The 12,158-nt window shown below is 42.5% G+C and overlaps 1 protein-coding gene across 6 annotated transcripts in view; it reads left to right on the top strand.

Annotated features, from left to right (window-relative positions):
- GPR19 (G protein-coupled receptor 19) overlaps nucleotides 1–12,158 on the top strand; it is a 30,403-nt gene that overhangs the window by 236 nt on the left and 18,009 nt on the right. Inside the window, exons 1-3 of one of the 6 annotated variants that reach the window (XM_008522924.2) lie at nucleotides 318–468; nucleotides 1,075–1,126; nucleotides 9,999–10,155. The gene's annotated coding sequence lies outside the window, so the exon portion shown is untranslated. Of the gene's footprint in view, nucleotides 1–317; nucleotides 469–496; nucleotides 593–698; nucleotides 764–1,074; nucleotides 1,127–9,806; nucleotides 10,156–12,158 lie in introns of those variants that run through there. The other 5 variants (XM_070619133.1, XM_070619134.1, XM_008522925.2 and 2 more) reach the window with 5 other exon arrangements.

The following is a 12,158-nucleotide window of genomic DNA, read 5'->3' as shown; positions in this document are numbered from 1 at the left end:
TCTTTCTGAAGGACTTGTGCGCACTTCAGGGCCTCGCCGAGGTCCTTCGGGGAATTCCTCGGCCCCAGGAAGGGCGGCCCCCGCATCGGCTGGTTCTGCCGGCCCCGTTTGCTCTCGCCGGGGAGTCTGGATCTTTTTTATTTGACTACAGCACGCATCCATCGGGGCTGCGGGGCAGGGAGGGGAAGAAAAAAAAAAAAAGGTCTCACAACGCCACAAAACACACTTCTACCCTCCGGGCTTCCGCAAACACCGCGAGATCTGCCTCCGAAAGCGGAACCCCCCGAGTGTACTTGTGCGCATGCGTGTGACTAATCATTTTTCGCGCGAAAAAATTTTGAAACTTCTGCCCCGTGATAGTCAACCAAATTTGGCCCTCGAGAAAGGTCCGATGATTCGCGTGGATCCGATGGAGTCAAGCACACGACACTAGTGTCCGAGATTTTGCAGTTACACCTCCACATGCCTGTAGGTCGTCCCTTCTTTCCGTCATTATGTATTGGCCATGAACTCAGAGAGGAGGACGTCTCAGCGATTCAAGCAGTACAGGAGTGGGCGTGGGAGAGCCGATCAAGGTTTTAAAATGAGGGTGGTGAGTTTCATGTGTCTGGAAAGATAACTCTGAGAGCGACTTAAAGGAATAAATCTGAGGGGCCAAGTAATTTTCTTTCTTTTCTGTTCTTTTTTTTTAAATGGAGACCAAGAGAGGATGTGAGTGTGAACTAACGTAATGCAGTGGGAAGAAGATGGGAAAATGTGAGAGGTAAATGAAGGCAGTAACTATAGCACGCCAGAGACGTGAGACCGGAAGAACTGTTGGCAGGAGAAAGTCTTCCTTAGAATAGTGTGAACCCATGCATGTTTGTAAACAGAAAGGCAGAAATGCCACTCACTTAGTCTATGATGTGTAAGGTGAAAATTGGGAAGTCCCCAAGTGAGTGGAACAAGGAGGGTTCTAAAGCCATAGTCCTGAGCGAGGGCTGAGGTTGGGGTTGGGGGAACAGTTAAAGTAACAGGAGTCAGGAAATTTGGGAACTGTCCTGAGAGAACTAATCTGACCTCTTTCTCTCTCAGGACACATAGGACACTTGCATGAGCATTGGATTTGTCCTGCAACATCTTAAAGGTACCACCCAACACCTGAAGTGTTCTCTCTCAATGAGTCTCCTGGTCCCAACCACCTCCCACCCACCCTGTGCCTCAGCCAGAAAGAAATGTGGATTTCATGGAGTAAGATGATGGAGTTTACCTCGAAGTCACTTAGGTGTACCCTTGGCGCATTACAATAGTACATACTTCTAGACTCTAGCCTCCCAGTTCCCTGGGTATTAAAGTCCCTCTGGATACTGGCAGCAATCTTATGCAGCTTAGCCAGTATATTTTGATTCTTTGTGTACCATCTGGAGTACAAGGCAGAGGAATGCTGGTACGATACATGATTTTACTAGACCAGAAAGGAATGGCTTGTAGGTAAGCAATGTAGCTTCATTTGTAAGAAAAAGTAAGTATAGAAAGCTATAGGAGTCAAGCTAGCAGTGGTGGGGAAGAATCTAGGTTTGAATAGATAGAATGGAAATACTTCATTAAAGACCCAGACATGGTAGTCTCCTATCAAGAAGTTTTTCCTGGAGTGTGTCACTTCGTTTTTGCAGCCTAAACTACAGTGTAGCCTTGTAGCTGGGCTACATGTGTGGAGTTCATGGGAAAATGTTGCAGGAAAAATCCGTGGATGCAATAGAATGGAATTTCTGGGTTGAAGTCTGGGTGTCTTGTTTTATTTATTTATTTGTTTGTTTATTTACTTATTTTAAAGACTCCGTTTTAACTTTTTTTTCCTCCCCAAAGCCCCCTGGTACACAGCTGTGTGTGGGTTTTTTTTTTTTAGTTGTGGGTCCTTCCAGTCGTGGCACGCAAGATGCCACCCCAGCATGGCCGGATGAGCGGTTCTATGTCCGTGCCCAGGATTCCAACTGGGGAAACCCTGGGCCGCCGAAGAGGAGCTCTGGAACTCAACCACTCGGCCGCGGGGCAGCCCCCTGGGTGTCTTGTTTTAGAGCATGGGATCATCCAGCTGTAAGAGGCATGACATCTCAGTATGATGTCACAGAAATCAGACCTGGGGTTTGACTCTTGGGTCTGTCAGTCACTCTGTGTGACCTCTCTGAACCTGAGTTTCCCTGTTTGCAAAATATGGATTGTAAAGATGAAACGAGGTACTGTTGAAAAGACTGCATGAGTTACCAGCATCGAACTTGATATCTAGTATATAATCAACAAATGAGAGTTTCTTCCTGGAGCCTCCCACCACATTTATGCATGCCGTCTACCCATCGACTGTGGATGCTGTCTGTAGCATAGGTCCATCTGTTTCAGAGAGCTTTAAGACAGTTTCTCGGCCGGCCGGTGGCTGAATGGTTAAGCTCGTGCACTCCTCTTCGGTGGCCCAGGGTTTCCCTGGTTCGGATCCTGGGCCAGGACATGGCACTGCTCATCAGGCCACACTGACATGGCGTCCCGCGTGCCACAACCAGAACGACCCACAACTAAAAATATACAACTCTTCACTGGGGGGATTTGGGGAGAAAGAGCAGGAAAAAAAGATAAAATTGGCAATGGTTGTTAGCGCAGGTGCCAATCTTTAAAAAAAAAAAGTTTCTGTACCTTGTCTGCACATTGGAATCACCTGGAAAGCTTTAAAAACTCCTAATGCCCAGGCTTCACCCCAGACCAATTAAATCAGAATCTCTGGGCGTGGAGCCCAGACATCAATATTTTTTAAAGCTCTTCATTTTATTACTAGGGTTGAGAACCACTGCTTTAAGAGTTCCCTCTAGAAGAAGGAGAAAAGAAATCAGACCTGTGGCTTAAGACCTGATCTGGATAGCTATATATTTGAAAATTTTCTAAAGGAATAAAGGCTAGAGCTTGGGGAGGGCATGGTGACTTATATTCAGGAGAGAGGCCTCTGTGATAAGAATGTGGTAAGCACCTTGACTTGGGAAAGGTCAGTGATGAGGTCGTTAATCTAGGTCCCAGGAATGTACAGCATTTGCTGTAGGAAAGGAGAAATTTGAGCCTCCTAAGCTGGTCCTTTGATGTAGCATGGGCAACATAGATGATGATGTCTTTGTTGCTATACCATATGGTGAATCTTGTGGTGGGGCAAACTTTTACAACCTGCTCTGCTCCATTGGTTGGGGAGGGGCATCAAGGAATCATTGAAGTGTATGCACCTGGATGCTCTTCTCCAAAGGGAGGATGCATGTGGGATGACACGTGCAGCAGGCCGTTGACAATGAAGCCTCTTCTCATAGCCTACCAGGGCTGATTACACAAGTGGCTTGGTTGGTACTAACAGATGAGAAAGGTGAGGTTCAAGCCTGTTTTTGTAGCCTTTCAGTGAATAGGGAATCACTTGAAATATGAGGGATGGCATATCTGGGTCAGGAATTTAAGCTTCTAAGAGACAAGGTACTTTCTAGTAGGAGTACTCTGGTTTCTAGGGATAAAAGTAATTTGGAAGTTGAAACCACCATACTACTTTAGACATTGGATGCCAAGACCCAAATGTAGCAGTAATGAATGGCCAGAAGTATCTACTGCCACAGAGGGCAAGCTGTCTTTAATTGGGTCCTTTTTCTTGAGAAGCACATTAGTTTGTCTAGTCCCTAGCCAGAGCGTTGGTGGAATGGCTAAACGTTGTTGGCTGGGGAAAGAGACAAGGGATTCAGAGACTCTGCAGGGGTCAATAGCTAGAGCTTACGAAGTGGGCGAATAGCAGATTGTACAGAAGAGAGCAGTGGAATGGGGTCAAGGAGAGGAGACTCCGGGTGAGGAGGGAAGCTGGTTGAAAGTTAGAAAAACCCCGAGTGGTGACACTTTAAATTATTATAAAAGTATGTTAAAATGGGAGTGCTGCCTGAGATCCTGTGACGAGACACTAGAGACAGCCCACTCTGTAGGACTTTTGCAAAGTGTGGGAGGGTGAGAACTGATTAGACTGCTCTTACACTGTCACCCATGTGAGGGCATAAAAAAGTCCAGCTGAGGACTGGGAGAGGGGTTTTGGCATGCCGTTAGACAAACAAGTCAGGGAGAGAGAGAAGTGTCCACATCCTTCCCTAAATGAAGGCTTCCCTGTCTACAGCAGGCACAAACTGGGAGAAGGGAGAAGAGCCTTGCCTTTCAGACAGGTGGCAAATTTTGACTATCATACAGGACTGGATATTTTAATTACTAATTTCTCTTAACTAAGAGAGACCAGAAAACGGAATGGGACTGCCCAAGTTTTCACTCAGAGTTGGGAGAGGAACCACCCCCGACAGAGTGTTTTCACGGGGACAGTGGAAAATAAAAATTAAGTTGCCTTAAGTGAGTCCTGAAAGTCCTGCTTGTTCAATGTGCTGGAACACTGTTTTGTTGCGCACTTACTTTGTTTTTTGGATCCTAGAGATATAAAGATGAATTGGATGACTTTCCTCCCTGCAAGAGTCTATGAACACAATAAAATATGATATATAGAGAAATATATATTAATGATAATATTAGAAGTAGTAAGTGTGAAAATTAAAGTGCTATAGTGAAAAAGAAAATGTGAGTAATTGATTTGGAGGGGTTGGGCGTAAGAAGGACATAGAACTGGAGAGAAGATGAAACCCAGCAGGGTTTGGGAGAGGAATGGGTATTCCCAAGGAGGCAGAGGAAGCTGCGTCAAGTGTAAGCAGTGGAGGCATGAATCAGCATGTTGGGTATGTGGGAGAACCGCAAGCAGTGTGAAGGGCGTGCGTATGCAGGTGAGCGATTTAAAGGGAGGCGAAATGGAGGCCAGAGGTATTGTGGAGGTTAGAGCAGAGCTGTTGGCAGTCTCACCAGTGGAGAGTTAAGGGAATTTTTTAAAAACACATGCACACACACTAAGGTGCCAGTCATTTCCTCCATCAATCATTTCTTTCCTCTCCTCACCTTTCTCTTTTATAAAATTTGCCAGTTTGTTAGAGAGCGCTGAGAGGGCAGTACGGGAACGCTTCTCCATCCCACTGCCCCCAGTGGGTTGCATCTGGCTCTGTGTCTGACTCAAGCTGAGTCAAACAGACTCTGCCTTCTAAGAATTTAAGTGAGAGCATTGAGAGACTGGGTCATATTTTTTTCCCCAGCTTTATTGAAGTATGATTGACAAATAAAAATCATATATATTTAAGGTGTACAGTGTGATGTTTTGATATATGTAAACATTGTGAAATGATTACCACAATCAAGCTAATTAACATATCCATATCACATAGTTACCATTTTTTGCGTGTGTGGTGAGAACACTTTAAATCTACTCTCTTGGCAAATTCAAGTATACAACACATTATTATTAACTATAGTAGTCTTGCTGTATATTAGAGTTCCAGAACTTATTCATCTTATAACTGAAAGTTTGTACCCTTTGACCAGTATCTCCCCATTTCCCCCAACCCTCAGCCTCTGGTAACCACCCTTCTACTTGCTGTTGCTGTGAATTTGACTTTTTTAGATTCCACATAGAAGTGAGATCATGCAGTATGTGTCTTTCTGTGTCTGGCTTGTTTCACTTAGTATAATGTCCTCTAGGTTCATCCATGTTGTCACAAATAGCAGGATTTCCTTCTTTTTTGAGGCTGAATAATATTCCATTGTGTGTGGGTGTATATATCACATTTTCTTTATCCATTGGTCTGTCAACTAAGATTGTTTCCATATCTTGGCTACTGTGAATGATGCTGCAGTGAACATGGGAATGCGGATATCTCTTCGAGATAGTGATTTTATTCCCTTTAGACATATATGCAGAAGTTTGCTGGATCATATGGTAGTTCTATTTTTAATTGAGACTAGATCATTTAGATAAGAGTGTTGAACTTGTAAGGTCAAAGCCAAGGCCATTATTTGGGGGCAACCATTTGGGAGCCAGTAATGCAAAGTACAGCAGAACAAGCTGATCTGTAAGAGAAGCAGGTGAATGCAGCTAATGAAGAGAGAGAGAGAATCATAGACAATAGGCCATGGAGCCTCAGAGAGAAAGAGATGGAGTCAGTGGCTGTCATGGCTCTGACGGCTTTCTGGTCCCTTATTTCAGTTCCATCTTAGGTCCAGCTGCCACTTCCTGTTCTTGAGTTCCCTGCAGTGCTTCTGAGTCTAATCTATCCACCTCCACCCTAGTGGCTTGCTTTCTTTTTTTCCTTAGAACACACTGTAGTTGTGTGGCACACTGTAACTGTGCCTAATTGTGTTCTCGTCTTCTTCATGTTCTTGGCCTAATAAACCACATGCTTTCCACATTGGGAACACACACATATCTAGCCAAGGACACTTATTTAACTCACACAGCTCAGATGTAAAGGCAGAAATAAAGGAATTTCAAGAATGGCTTTCAAAACAATAGCCTGGATTTCAAGCCTATTGACTTGTTGCTTGAATTGACTTGAATTTCAGAAGCTGAATATTAATTCCTTCTTTCTTTCCATTCCTTTTGTAACTTCTAAATGGTGCCACACTCCCTATCCCCAAGGCAAACTGATTCCCCAGGCAGAGGAGGAAAAAAATCACATAAATCATTTTCAAAATATTACCCTAGCTACACAAGTATTGTGTGGGAATTTATGCGTTTGGGTGGAAGACAATTGTCTCTTTATTTTCTTCCAAATGGTCAGAAATAGTTTGGCTATTACAAATTTAATATTATTATTATTATTTTTTAAAATTTTATTTTTCCTTTTTCTCCCCAAAGCCCCCTGGTACATAGTTGTGTATTTTTAGTTGTAGGTCCTTCCAGTTGTGGCACGTGGGATGCCTCCTCAGCATGGCTTGATGAGCGGTGCCATGTCTGCACCCAGGATCCGAACTGGCAAAACCCTGGGCCACCAAAGTGGAGCATGCGAACTTAACCACTCGGACAGGAGCTGGCCCCAAATTTAGTATTTTTTAACACAATTAGTATAGTACATGTTTTATATCCATCCTTAATAATATTCTGGATTATGATTTCTTGTAAAATTATTTTTTGTTTTGTTTCTTTTTTTTGGTGAAGAAGATTGTCCCTGAGCTAACATCTGTTGTCAGTCTTCCTCCTTTTGCTTGAGGAAGATTGTCCCTGTGCTAACATCTCTGCTAGTCTTCCTCTAGTTATATGTGGGACACTGCCACAGCATGGCCTGATGAGCAGTGTGTAGGTCCACACCTGGGATATGAACCTGCAGATCCTGGGCCACCAAAGCGGAGTGCATGAACTTAACCACTATGCCACCAGGCAGGCCCTGTAAAATTATTTTTATCATTGTATCATTAAGCTATGATGTACACATGCAATCATCCCAAAAGGAATGAATAATTTGGTCTCTCTTTTTTTTTTTTGTCTTAAATAATTTAAAGCAATCTTTTTGATTTCTCCTGTCAAAGACCCATAGTACTGAATCATGTCACATTAAATTGACAAGTAAGGGGCCGGCTCCATGGCCGAGTGGTTAAGTTCGCACGCTCCGCTGTGGTGGCCCAGCGTTTGGATCCTGGGCGCGGACATGGCACCGCTCATCAGGCCACGTTGAGGTGGCATCCCACATCCCACAACTAGAAGGACCTGCAGCTAAGATATACAACTATGTACGGGGGGCTTTGAGGAGATAAAGCAGGAAAAAAAAAAAAAAAGATTGGCAACAGTTGTTAGCTCAGGTGCCAATCTTAAAAAAATAAATTGGCAAGTCATTTTAGTCTAGTCCATTATTCATGATGTGGAAGAGTATAGTGTAATGTGCCTGCTCTGGAGTCAGAGTCAATAGTTCCAAATCCTACCTCCCACACTAACTAGCTATGCGGTTTGGGCACATTCCTTATCCTCTCTAAGCACCACTTCCCTCGTTTGTACAACAGGGATGTTAATAATGGTACCCGTCTCATGGTTTGATGGGAGCATTCAGTGGCATCATGTACCAAATACCTGGCACATGTTAAATGTTAGCTGTTTTGTTGTTGTTGTTATTGACTAAGAGAAGAGAGATGATAGCTAAGTCATCAGCCTGCTAGCTCTAAGAAATTCTTCAAATACATATCCAGCTTTCCTCATAAATGAATTTTCTGGGAGTGGCAAGCATTAGAATTAACAAAGTTGAATATCTCTGTGCGTCTTACAGAAAAACTAGAATTAACCTGACTCTCCTCCTAAGAGAAGAGAAGTAAATATGTCTTAAGCTGTCGACGTTGAACCAGGAAGGAGCTTCAATTTCTGAAATTATACTACAGCTCTGCTATGCTCCTCTTTTCTTACAGAGTTTGTATTCCTGTACATTGAAAGTCAGCATTTCTCCCCCCAAAAATAAATATCACAATTGCCTTGGTTAGGATTCTGAGTTAGAAACTATCAGTTATATGCCAGCCTAAGAGACAAATGTAAGCTCACTTAAATTCCTGATTCAGGGTAGTCCAAATGCTATCCAAGGGATTGAGCTTATTAATCAAATTTATTTTTATTTAAAATAATTTAGCAACTCATTCAAAAATATTTATCTTTTCTGCTGTAAAACTGTAAAGCATTTGCAAATTGTTTCTAGTGTCAACAATCAGGTGCGGTTCTAAAGTATCTCTCAGTTAAGGCTGTTAGGCCTTCGATGAATGGCTCATAAAAGTGAGAAGCCCCAACCTGAAGAGAAATACATTTCCTATTCTTCCCACTGTGTGATGGCACTCCACGGTCATTCTGTGAAGTTGGCATTTTCATTCAGTTGCACCTATTAGATTTTTAAGGAGAGAAGCAGTGGAGGATGAAGGGAGTTACCATCGCAGTGTCCATACTGATTCCTAGAATCGTTTGAAGATTTAGGATCAGGACAATTCAGTAAGGAAAGGGCCCATTAGGTAAATTTCGCCCTGAAAATGCTAATTGAAAGTCCTCCTCGGCAATTCAGTCCTTTTCCCTCTTCCTTTCTTTAGTCGGCAGGGTCCCATGGTGACTGGTTCTGAAAGAAATCATCCCCTTCAGCAGCTACCTAGCACCATGGCAACCGGGACGTCAGCAAAGCAGGAGAGATCCCATACAAAACAGCTCCTACCAGGCTCCCTGCCTGTCTCTCTCATTCAGCCCTGACTGAGGCCTAGGGATGGGGCTAAAGACATCTAGACACACACACTCAAGAAATCCTGTATGTTTCTTTGGGTTTGCCTATGAGCATAGATATATGGACATACAGTAAACTACATTATGAGAATTTCCCCTTCTCCCAAAACGTGGAGCATATTTAAAGAGTGGGGATGGGTGGTGGAATAGGGACAAGGAGGTAGGCACAGGATGATCTTTGGGTTTAATGATATGTAAAACGTATATTTGTATTTAAAGGTAACAGTAAATTGAGGGTTGGGGAAGTTGGAGCCCTAAGTATATGGCCTGGTTTATATTTAGACACAGGACTTCGGGGAAATATTTTAAAAATATTTTTATTTACCTGAAAGTGAAATAGACAAATGGCTTTAATGAGCGCTGAGGGGCTGTAATGCTGTCCGTGGTGCTGAACATTCGATTGTCTCAGATGTGCCAAGGGGGCTCCAGAGGGAAGTTAGGAACACCTTGCCATGTTAGGGTACTGAAAATAAGAAAAAAAGAGAGGGACTGGGGAGAAAGCATCATTTCCCTTCCTACTGGGCAATTCTGAATGCTCAGGTTAAAACGTTCAGATGAAAAATAAAACAAAAAAAAAAGCGGAGAAGGATGGAAGTTTGGGTGGTTGAATCTTTTCCTTTTCGTATGGAGATTTTTGGTCAGAGCCAATCAGGTTGGAGATTTCTGCTGCTTTGCTCCTGAAAGGAAAAGTGGGGGAAGGGAGAGAGAGAAGATGGCCACATTCTCCCTTTGAGCCACATGATCCATTTCCCATGTGACACATTCCAGAGCCTTGGAAAGGAGAAGGGAGGGGCACCAAGAGAGTGGGGCTGGGGGCGGAAAGATGGTTTAACAGTCAACCCTGCACAGCGTCATCTTGTCTTCCTACCAGGAAGCAGGCTATGAGCCAAGGGGAAGGCAGAGGACAGATATGAATGTGCTCCCGAGCTTCTCTGGTGGTTTATGGCATTCTCCAAACTCCTATGCAAGGGCTATTCCTGACCAAGAAGACCTAAGGAGACCATCTCTGAAATCAGGTCCGGATGAAGGTAGGTACTAAAGATCCCGCGGTATCGTGGCTGAAATTTGGCTCAGAGGAGATAATATCTTCTTTTTTCCAGGCAATTTGGAGATCTTATCCTGTCTTAGATCAAGGTTAGGGGCTTTAGATTTGTTGCAGGTCCAGAAAAAATGCCTAGGTAGTTCTGTAAAATGAATAATTCACCAGCATAAGTGCCTGTTGATGAAAAATTAGATGGAAATTATATATAGTGGTAATTAATGATAATTGATGAAAAGGATTGTTTTTTCTTTATTCTGGAAAAAGAAAAAGATAATGTTACTGAAACCAACTAGGTTTTATTATCACTGCAATAAAATTTTGTTTCATCCTTTTTCAGCTGCTTATTCTGTGCCCATGTTCCCAGAGGTTATTGACAGTGGTTTAGGGAGCCTGAGTGGGCACACATGCTGTTTCTTTGTGCTGTGTGATTGTCTTCCTTCTGCTATTCCTAATACTTGGGGTGCTTGTGATTGTTTCCAGCTCTGGTTTAGGACAGTAGACTGCCACCAAATTCCAAATATTATAGAATAACTCCTAAGAAGGCCCGCAGGAAGTTCTCAAAAGGATCTTCCAAAGTTACAGGCTAAAATAGTCTGCCGTGCACTCAAATCTTGGTATCTTTGGCCCTTTCTACCCAGCACAAAGATGGGAGCTACCAAACTTAAGTTTTCTTTGGTCTTTATCTAACAAATAGTTATAAAGCTCTTGCTATGTGCAAGGCATCATTCTAAATCCAAACAGTCAGTCATTTAATCTTTCAAATAACCCTTGGAAGGAGGTATTATTACCACCCACATCGTAGAGATGAAGAAACTAAAGCACAGAGAAGTGAGGAAACTTTCCCAAGATCACACAGCTAGCAAAGAGTAGAAAGAGGATTTGGACCCAAGAAGCTTGACTCCAGAGCCCATAGTCTTAACCACTGAGCTACACTGCTTCCCTGTTGGTGTTATTTCAAATGATGTCAACAGTTGATTTGGCTACAAATTTTGTTCAGCTGATGTTACTGGAAGATTGAATCAGCTTGCCTGGCTAAAACAGATCCCCAGTGAAATCTTTATTTAATCTTGAATTATCCCAATAATCCCAATTATTGAATTATCCCAGTAATTACCCCAATAATCCCAATGGCCACATTCTGTACCCCCAGATAACCCAGTAAGTAATTACTTGTTCTTCTCCTCTCTTTGTGCTGTATAGATATCTGGTAGTAAAACACCGTGTTACTATGGTGACCAGATGATGTCTAAAGGAAAAAAAATCCAGAATTACATCATGGTTGATTTTTTTTTTTTAATCGAACCTAGAAACATTCTCTCATCCTCAAAACCTGGTAACAAGACCGGCCTAAGCATATTGTCTTTCAAAGCACTTACCTGGTTTTCAAAGTAAAGTAAATAGATTAAAAACTTCTAAAATTATGCACACAAACCATAACTCAAAGCAACCAGATTTATTCTTTTAAAATAATATCATCATACTTTAAAATAAGGAAATAGACCTCTTTGCAAATTATTTTAGGTTTTTAAAGGGAAAAAGAGGAAGTTTGCTTTTTTTAGCTTCTGGAAATTTCTGAGATATAAGGATTTCCTCCCTTTGGTCTGTGTAGTTTCCCTTCTGGCCCTTGACAATAAAAGATGACTGATCTCATTCTTATATGCTGTGGGAAAATTAAGAGAAGTTACTAGGTCTAAAGTACAAAGAGGAAGAAAAAGGATAGGGCTCTAAAACTTGTGAAATTCTTCATTAATGAGGTGTTTCCCTTGAGGGTTTCATTGAAAAATAATTTGAGGAGTAATTGTGTTTCCTACAATGTTAAACTTTAGTCCTTTAGAATAAGCCTTTGATCCCTGAGTAACACTTTTACTCTCTTATAGTCATCTGAAGTGAGCTTCTTGAGAGAAGGAACTATACCCTTCCATCTTTGGAATTCCACATCTTACTTAGCACCAGGCCTGCTTTGTGGTAAACTCTCAGTATACATTTGCA

The sequence above is a fragment of the Equus przewalskii genome, chromosome 5, assembly GCF_037783145.1.
Source record: "Equus przewalskii isolate Varuska chromosome 5, EquPr2, whole genome shotgun sequence".
Lineage (NCBI taxonomy): Eukaryota > Metazoa > Chordata > Mammalia > Perissodactyla > Equidae > Equus > Equus przewalskii.
The sequence above is the reverse complement of the archived record's forward strand: the minus strand, read 5'-3'. Positions and strand labels throughout refer to the sequence as shown.